Consider the following 8743-nt stretch of genomic DNA (forward strand, 5'->3'; position numbering starts at 1 on the left):
GTGCGAAATGACATATTGTCATTTCGTGCGAAATAGCCATAAACACATATTTTGACATTTTTCTCGTACTACGTGCCCTGATCTATACACTCTATTACAAGACTTGATACAAGACGAAGTCGACAAACGTATGCATCAACAGGATCAAGAAACATAGAAGCATAAAAAATTACTAACATGGGTGAATAAATCAACAAAAAAGCTTGTGAAAGACATAAACTACAAACATATCAAAATCAGTCTACTCGTAAACACATGATACAACAAAGCAAGCATCTGAATAAACAATAACAAAGGAAAGACAAAATCAAAAGCTACAAACAGAGTTATTCATAAATTTCAAATATATACAATAATAAAAAGATTATTAGAACATACCAGTGTCACGATTAAGAGGAGCTTGTACAAAAGGGTTCATCGAGTACGATAAGAAACCCTAGGAGATCTGCTTCTTCTTCTGAGGGTACAAAAGGGTTCATCGTGTTCAGTATGAGAAAATAGATAAAACGAAATAAAATTTCTAAATGAAAAAATAGATCTTACATGATTATTCTCTTCTTCAACCACTCGACGGTACATGATTTAGGGTTTCAAACGCAGATGTATCCAATAGAAGTAACCTCTGCCATACATTGTTGAGGAGATGAAAATGTGAAGAAGGAGAAGGATGAACATCAGAGAGAAAGAGGATATGAACATCGATCGGAATAGAGCAGAACAGAGGGAGAGAGAAAGTGGGAAGCCCTAAATGAGTAAATGAGGGAGGATATAAATAAAAGAGGGCAGTGGTACTGTTGGGCGGGAAAAGGGGAAAACGATGCCCTAATCAAGTGACACGTGGCTCAAATCACTTTCATTTATTATATATAATAGATAATGGGTCAGGATTTAGAGAGAACGGTGAAAAGTGTGAGAACCGTGAGAACGATTTTGGTGGTGACATGTGACATTGATACTAAATTATACTAAGGGGTAATATTGTCAAAAAACCCACTCACATGAACTAAGTGTTCAAATAAAACGCCACAAAATACCCAATTTAGAAAAACGCCATGAAAATGCCCAGTTAAAAACGCCATAAAACACCTAGTTCAGAAAAACGACATGAAAAAACTCAGTTGAAAACGCCATAAAACACTCGTGTCAGAAAAACGCCATGAAAATACCTAGTTAAAACGCCATAAAAACACCTAGTTCAGAAAAAACGCCATGAAAATACATAGTCTAAAACGCCATAAAACACCCAATTCAGAAAAACTCCATAAAATCCAGTTAATTTTTTTTTCGAAAAGTATATCAATAGTATACTCGTTAGAAAGATAAAAAAACGCTGAGTTTTATGGTGTAATTTTTTCGAAAAATAATCACGTATAAAAAAGTTATGATCGTTTAAATATGATTGGGGGAAAATGGCATGTGATTAACATGTACACCTTTGTTTGTATCTTCCTATTTTGTCCCTCCTGGTGGTTCCAACTTCCAAGGCCCTATTATTTACAAAAATGTCACCGCATCATTCTCAGCCACAAACCACTAAGATCTTGTGGCTGAGAATCGTTGTCACCGTTCTCACATTTTGAGGCGTTCTCTCCTGATCATGTTCCTAATCATAATAACATCATTTATATTTTAATAATAACTAGTAAAATCACCGCCGCGTTGCGGCGGAAAATATGTTGGTGTTAGTTTGATTTGTTATGTTATCATTATGGTGTACCGAACATTGTGTCATAAGTTGGCACATATGACAATACTCAACGGCTATGGTTTATATACACATATATGTATATGTGAGCGTATATCGACACATGCATGTATCATGTATGATGTATGTTTGTGAGTTGCGAAGGACAGGGCAATGCCTTAAATAGGTAAAGCCGTCACCTGACTCACCTCATGCTTCGCACCTAGGCTTTCAAAACCTAAATGCCGGCCGTGAGCGCATATCACTAATCGCTTTTTTAAAACCAAGCTTCCATGTTTTCATACACAATAGACAATGAGATATTTTCAAATCCATATGCCTATGTCACTAGTTCTATAGTTACTTGACTTCTCCGCAATAAACATACATCTCTAATCGAAAATCCAGGTTCTCGCTAATCCTCCTACAACAGTATAACATCTAGTTTCATAGAATTTTCTTAAAAATTGGCATTATTCCTAATCAACGAAGCAAAATCATTAAACAAACAAACCTCATTTAAGTCATCTCATATCACAATGAACAAATGAAATACTCTCAAATCTATATGCCTGTGTCACTGGTTCTGTACTTTGTTCTCTAATTGATAATCCAGCTTCTGGCTAATCGTTCTATAAGGTCTACTTTCACGAAATTCGCTTCGAAAATTAGCATTATTCTTAATCAATAAACCAAAAGCACTAAACAAACACACCTCATTTCACTAACACCTCATGTAACCACTCTACAACCACAACAACATACAACTAACTAATTAAGTATCAAATTTTACCTCAGAGTCACTAATCTGATGCCGAGCAACCGAAACCGACCGCCTTCTCCTCAAATCACGATTCGAAACAACCCTAGCTTCACTACCAACATAAGTAGCAGTAAAATTACCATCGTTTCGTCTGGAAACAGATGTACCACGCCTCTGAGAAGACGAATTCGAAACCACACCACCACTACCAGCAACAGCTGAATTTACACCACTCCGACACCTCGAAACGGACCTTGAACGCCGTCGCGACTCCACCGGCGTCAACTCCGGCTTCACACGATCTCTCCGGCTGGTTCTACTGCTCACACTCTCATCATCAAACTCTGAACCGTTGGAAAAAAACTCAATCGCGAGATCATCGAGGCTAATTTCCGGAAAATCGGAGCCTCTGAAGTTGCGTGTTGGAGTAGGAAGAACGGCTGATTCGATATCCGGTTGAATCGGCCGTGAGAATCTGCTGACGCTTCGTGAACGGCGGTGAGGTTTGGAAGATGAAGATGCCGGTGAATCGTCGGTTGACGGGGAAGATGTAGTGATCGGAGGTCTTCTGGTGGTGGATTTGAACGCCGATGTTGCAAGTGATTTGTGGATAATTTGGTTTTACAGTATGGATTTCAGAGGTGATGAGCTAGGGTTTTGGTGGAGAAGACGAAGGTTTTCAAATTGGGGCAGATTAAGTGAGGATAAAAGATGCGTGGCAAATCTCTAAAGCAGGGAAAATACACTGGCGCAAACCATCGATGTTATTTGATATATATAATAATAATATATAATAATGTTAATTACTTAATTGTATATTTATTATATACAATAAAATTAATGATATTTATATAAATAAGTTTGTTAAGGCTTGCGAACTTCATTAAACTTGGTATGTGAAGTGTGAGCTTGACCTTGTTTATTAAATAAGATCAAACTATTACTCGATTTAATTCAAATTTCTATTCAGCTGTAACTCACACGACTCCAGCTACTAAATTACATGCTAAATATAACTAATAATTATATTTCTAAATCCCAAAATATGTTTTGCTCTCATAATGATTCCATACGATCATTAGTTACAAAAGTGGGGTTTTCCTAAAAGTAATTATCACACATGAAATTAGCTTCCCACGCTTCTTATGAATAAAATGTGAGAATGACGCATGTAAAAAGTTACATGTGATATTGCATGTTACAAAACTTAAAAGTTATATTAATAAATATTATTACTGCCCAAGTTTCACCCAAGTTTTAGAATTCGATGAGCTTTAAAAAAAAACAGAGTCTTTTTCTTTATAAAACAAATACTAAAAAATTTAGGAAGTTTGGTTCTTAAATAGCATATCGCTCCTTAACATATAGTTGATATATACATGAGGCACATTTTATTTTCAAAACCAATATTATGTTAGAATCGTGTTGTATGTAGTGCATAGATAACTTAATAAGATAACGAGATATATAGATGATTATATAGCCGCATTATATATATTACATTTAAAATAATACATATCATCTTTTATACGGTTTCTGTAGCTCTGAACATGATACTGGTTCTGAAAAGAATACCCCTCTATATATAAGCATAATATGTATCTACGAATACCCCTCTATATCAGGGCTGGCCCAATGGGCTTGTGGATCTAGGCAAAGGCCTAGGGCCTCAAGATTTTGGATTCTGAGCCTGTTTCTTCAATAATATTAGCTTCCAAGCCCAAGTGCCCAACTATTGAATACGGGCCTTCGTTTTTAACTTAGTCCAAGCACTGAGATTTATTAGGGCTGCTCTGCTTCCTACGTTGTCTGTCAGACATGTCAGGCACGCGCACGCAACCATAGATGAAGATCCATCCCTCATCCCTATTCTGCTCTGCTTCCTCGCTATTCCAAACGACACCATGGACACGCACACGCTTCTATTAACGACTGAGCTTAATGATGGCCTCCCAAGTCATGATTTGGGGAAAAATTAGGGGAGTCATAATGTTAATTCCGAAATTAAGGTAGGTTAACGGCTATTACATATGGTATAGGTTTATATACGTTTCTTTTACTCAATCAATGTTTGCCCTAAAATTCGAAATCTCTTATTGAGGCTTTGTCTTTGTTATTGCGTCTGAGATTGTGACTTTGCTTGTGGAATTGCAATTGATTATTGATACCGTGGTTGCAACTTAAGATTGGGGCTATGTTTGGAAGGCAGAAAACTTGTTCAGACTTTCAAAGAAGAGAAGAGAATAGTTAAAAGTGGCTATTGCATATGTAATATTTCAGATTTCGATTCCTATTTTATATTTCCTAGAAACTAACATTGCTATTTGTTATTAGTTAGGCTTTATCTAATTGATATTTGCTACAAAATTGGGGATCGTTGGGTTAGAAACTGTGATAATAGTTAGAAACTGTGATAGTAGATATTTGCTAGATTTCAATTGCTATTTGATATTTGTTAGAAACCGTGATAGTAGTTAGGCTATTTGCTATGTCAAATCGAATCTAAACTTTTGAATCCGGTTATGCAAAAGACAAAAAAAACGAAAACAAGACTCTTTAATTGAATCACAAAAGGGAGCACTTCTAAAATTTTGTTCCAAACATAATTCTACAAAAGATATACCTATAACAAGTGAACGTCCAGACGATAATCTATAATACTATATAATACATCTCCCATGGACATAATTGGTAATTTCTAGCACAATTTTAAGATGGCATGTGAAAAGTCACTTAAAATCCCAAATTTTTTTCCATTTCCTTCCATTCTTGCCCCTCTCCCCTCTAACACACCGGCCTCCCTCTTTACCGCATGAAAACCCTATCACATGCCTTGAGTCTTCAATTGCAAATGAAACGTCTTGCCTTCTGGCGTTTCCATCGCCCCCTCTACTCTATAATACTTACTACTGTGTTTTTGGTTTTCTCCACCGTCGTTTGCTTCTTCCACCTCCTTCTGACATGGTTCATCTACAAGGTAACCCTCTGTAATGACGTCATTTACTTTCGCTTTTTTTTTTCCGATTCTCTTTGTTTTAGATTGTTAGTGTTCGTGAGTTCCTACTTAGAGTTAAATCAAAAATATCTGTGTGCATTTTTGGGTTTTTTGGTCTCTAGATTGACACCCTTCACTTCTTCTTTATTTTTATTTGCTCAGATCCTTCTTGGACAACCGGCTATCTCAGGTAAGTTAAATCAAACCCGTATTTGTACAATTTAAGTTCTTCAATTAGGTTTTAATAGGTTATTTATTGCACATTTTTGGGGTTTTTTATTATTCAGTTAGGGCCTCTATAAAAGAACACGAGCAACGTTTTTTAGAAACATATATTGTCGCTTCAACAAAATGTCATCGTCATAAGTGATGCTAAAAAGTTGGTGCAAAGGTATTAGATTTTCAAGGGTTTTTATTAGGTTAATTTAGTTCACTAATAATTTTTTTGGAGTTTTTCTTATTTATAGAAAAAGAAGAGAAAGCTATAAAGAAGGAATTGAATGATTTACTTACAATTGTTGTTGTTCAACCTAAGGTGCACGTTGGTAGGTTTTGTTTTACAGTTTTACTACTTATTCTATTGCAGTTTATGTTGATAGCATCATGTTTTTTTGCTGCCCTGTCAATTTTCAGCTGATGTCATTTGCAACGATGTAAAGTTTGTTCAGGTGGGTTATATATCAATCTCACAGTTGGTTTAGGTGTTAGACTAGAGCCATGTTTTATTTGTAAGTTACTAAGCTACTTTAGTATCTTAATTGAAAGCATGGAACTAACATATTTGTGAAATTGGGGGTGTGCACGGGTTGTTCGCTTTGGTTTTCTTTTTAACCCTCTACCGAACCGAGGCCGAAATATTTAGTTATTGGAAAATGTTAACTAATAGGTTTTTGGTTAATCGGTTTTTGCTTTTGATATGGGTTGGTTAACCGTATAGGCCAAAAAATAGAATAAAAAACTAAATAGCCAATATAGGATATGGCATTTCCAGTCTTGTAACCGGATCTTAATTTTTCTCAGGTATACAAGCCCCTCTCTTGGGCATGTGTAGTGGGGCATTACGATTAAGCCCCTCTCTTGGGCATGAAGCGACATGTGGCATTATGGGGGTGAAGTTCAAAAGTGGTGTAGTGGTATGATGCCTCATAATCCCCATTCAATCATTACCCAAATATTTATTTTTGATTTCTCTTCTTTTTTCTAATTTCCTATTGGCCAATTCAAGGTTCCTTTTGATCATCAGGCGTATTCATAAACACGCCATGGCCTCTTTGTTTTGAATCATGCCCATGGGGGCGGTGTTTGCGGCGTGAAGTAGCAAGATCACGCCACTTCACCTTTCCACTACACATGGTCTAGCATTTTTCTTGTTTTCTGTTGCAAAGGTCTGCAAGGTGGATCCAATTCCCGGAGAGACTAAAGTTTGGCAATACATTACCGCTTACAAAGAAGATATTCTTGATGGATTGCCCTGGTGTTGTTTATGGCAGAAGTGATACTGAAACTATATTGTTTTAAAGGGGGTGGTATGTTTAACTTTGGTTCATTTCTTTTATAATCCAACACTATTCTTATGAATCTGTTGTCTAGATGCTTTTGGTACATTTCTTATGGTTGAACAATAAAATAATTTTTAAGATTTTTTAAATCACCACTCAATATATGCATTCAAATCTATATTAATCACATCTTGTTAATACACCTAAACGATCTCCCAATTTCAATTTCAGTGACAGATAAATTTCAACAGTTCTTAAAGGCTGGAGTTACGGGAAACCTAGACTTCTTAAAAAAGTCTTTTTTTCAAATCAATTTGTAATTCAGTAAATTGTTGTATGCAGTGGATGGAACTTTCTCAGTGAAGTCTGATGTCTTCAATTTTTGAGTCTTAATCTTGGATATTGCAAGTGGAAGAAGAAATACAAGCTTCTCTCATCTTAACAAGACAATCAATCTTATCGGATATGTAAGTCTAGATTGAAATTTAACTCTTCCAGATCCAGTGTGTTAGATAAGTAAGCATATTAATGTTGCAAGCATATTAATTTTTGAATTATTTTAGGCATGGGAGTGCAGCATTAATTTTCGAATGCTTTTAGGCACGGGAGCTGTGGCAACAAGGGAATGCATTACAATTGCAGGATCCAACACCTGCTGATACTTGTTGTACACCAGTTATTGGGACTATTCAGGTTGTACTACTTTGCGTACAAGAAAATGCAATTGACAGACCAGAAATGTCAGACGTGATCTATGCTTCTTAATGATACTATGTTGTTACCTCTCCCAAAGGGATCGTCTTTTTTTTTTAGCAGAACTGTGTCTAATTCAGCTTCAATCGAAGGGAAGGTAGATTGTGCCTTTGGAAACAACATACCATTACACAAATGGAGGCTCGATGGCACATTATCGATAGCCCATTTAAGAGTTGATATTATTATTGTTTGGATGTCTTTAAGTTTTGTTATGGGCACGGCTTGAGTAATGAAGCGCACCAGTTCATCTCAATGCATGACAACTCAAGTAATGGAGGCCTCGAGTTCATTTCTCGCCATTAAGAGCACAAAGTTTGGTTGTTTACTTTTTTCCCTTGATCAATCAAAGTTCTCTTGAGATAAGTGAAAGTTAAGTTTACTTTGCAGGTGTGTAGCAATTTTTTTTGTTCATCATTTTTTATCACTGAAGTTTTTGACTTCACGACTGATGAATATGGTGGTATTTCAAGATTGCTACAACATATTTTAATTGTTTCCTACTCTGTTCACTTCAAGGTTGATGCAAGAATCTCTATATATTTATCACAACTTCCATTTGAGTTTTAGATTTTATAATGATTAACATATTATCTTTTGCATTGCATTATGGGTGATAAATTTTTAATCCTCTAAAGTAATACTCTTTTGAAATTGCATAAAGATGTACGATTGCCTGACGTGTATCGTGTTCTTGTCGCATATTGTCGACTCCGCTGCAACGCGCGGGTTTCCCACTAGTATACCTATAAATCACGAACCTACAACTCAACCTACAAATGATGAACCTACAAACGATAATATACCTACAAACGATGAACCTACAAACGATAATATACCTACAAACGATGATTGGAAAAAATATTTGTTGCAAGTTGTTTGACGTAAATCAATGTACAAGTAGCTTAGCTAAAGAAGGTAACAATGATTGGAAAAATATTAGTGATAAACTAAAAGAACATGAAAAAAGTAATGTACATATTAACAATATGAGAACATGGATGGAATTAGAGATAAGATTGGTGAAAAATAAAACAATCGATAAACAA

General features: G+C 35.7%; 1 long non-coding RNA gene across 16 annotated transcripts; it reads left to right on the plus strand.

Moving 5' to 3' along the window:
* The first annotated feature begins 4243 nt into the window (after nucleotides 1-4243).
* LOC110897712 lies at nucleotides 4244-8263 on the plus strand. 16 transcript variants are annotated; one of them, XR_004875682.1, is made up of 10 exons: nucleotides 4244-4456; nucleotides 4633-4715; nucleotides 5605-5632; nucleotides 5730-5833; nucleotides 5910-5987; nucleotides 6076-6110; nucleotides 6463-6575; nucleotides 6668-6968; nucleotides 7284-7408; nucleotides 7505-8192. It is a non-coding gene; the product is annotated as an uncharacterized LOC110897712 (long non-coding RNA). The 16 variants fall into 16 exon arrangements; XR_004875677.1 differs by having other exon boundaries at nucleotides 4575-5632; nucleotides 7505-8263; XR_004875679.1 differs by having other exon boundaries at nucleotides 4633-5632; nucleotides 7505-8263.
* The last annotated feature ends 480 nt before the right edge of the window (nucleotides 8264-8743 follow it).

The sequence above is a fragment of the Helianthus annuus genome, chromosome 13 (assembly GCF_002127325.2).
Source record: "Helianthus annuus cultivar XRQ/B chromosome 13, HanXRQr2.0-SUNRISE, whole genome shotgun sequence".
In the NCBI taxonomy this organism is placed as follows: Eukaryota; Viridiplantae; Streptophyta; class Magnoliopsida; order Asterales; family Asteraceae; genus Helianthus; species Helianthus annuus.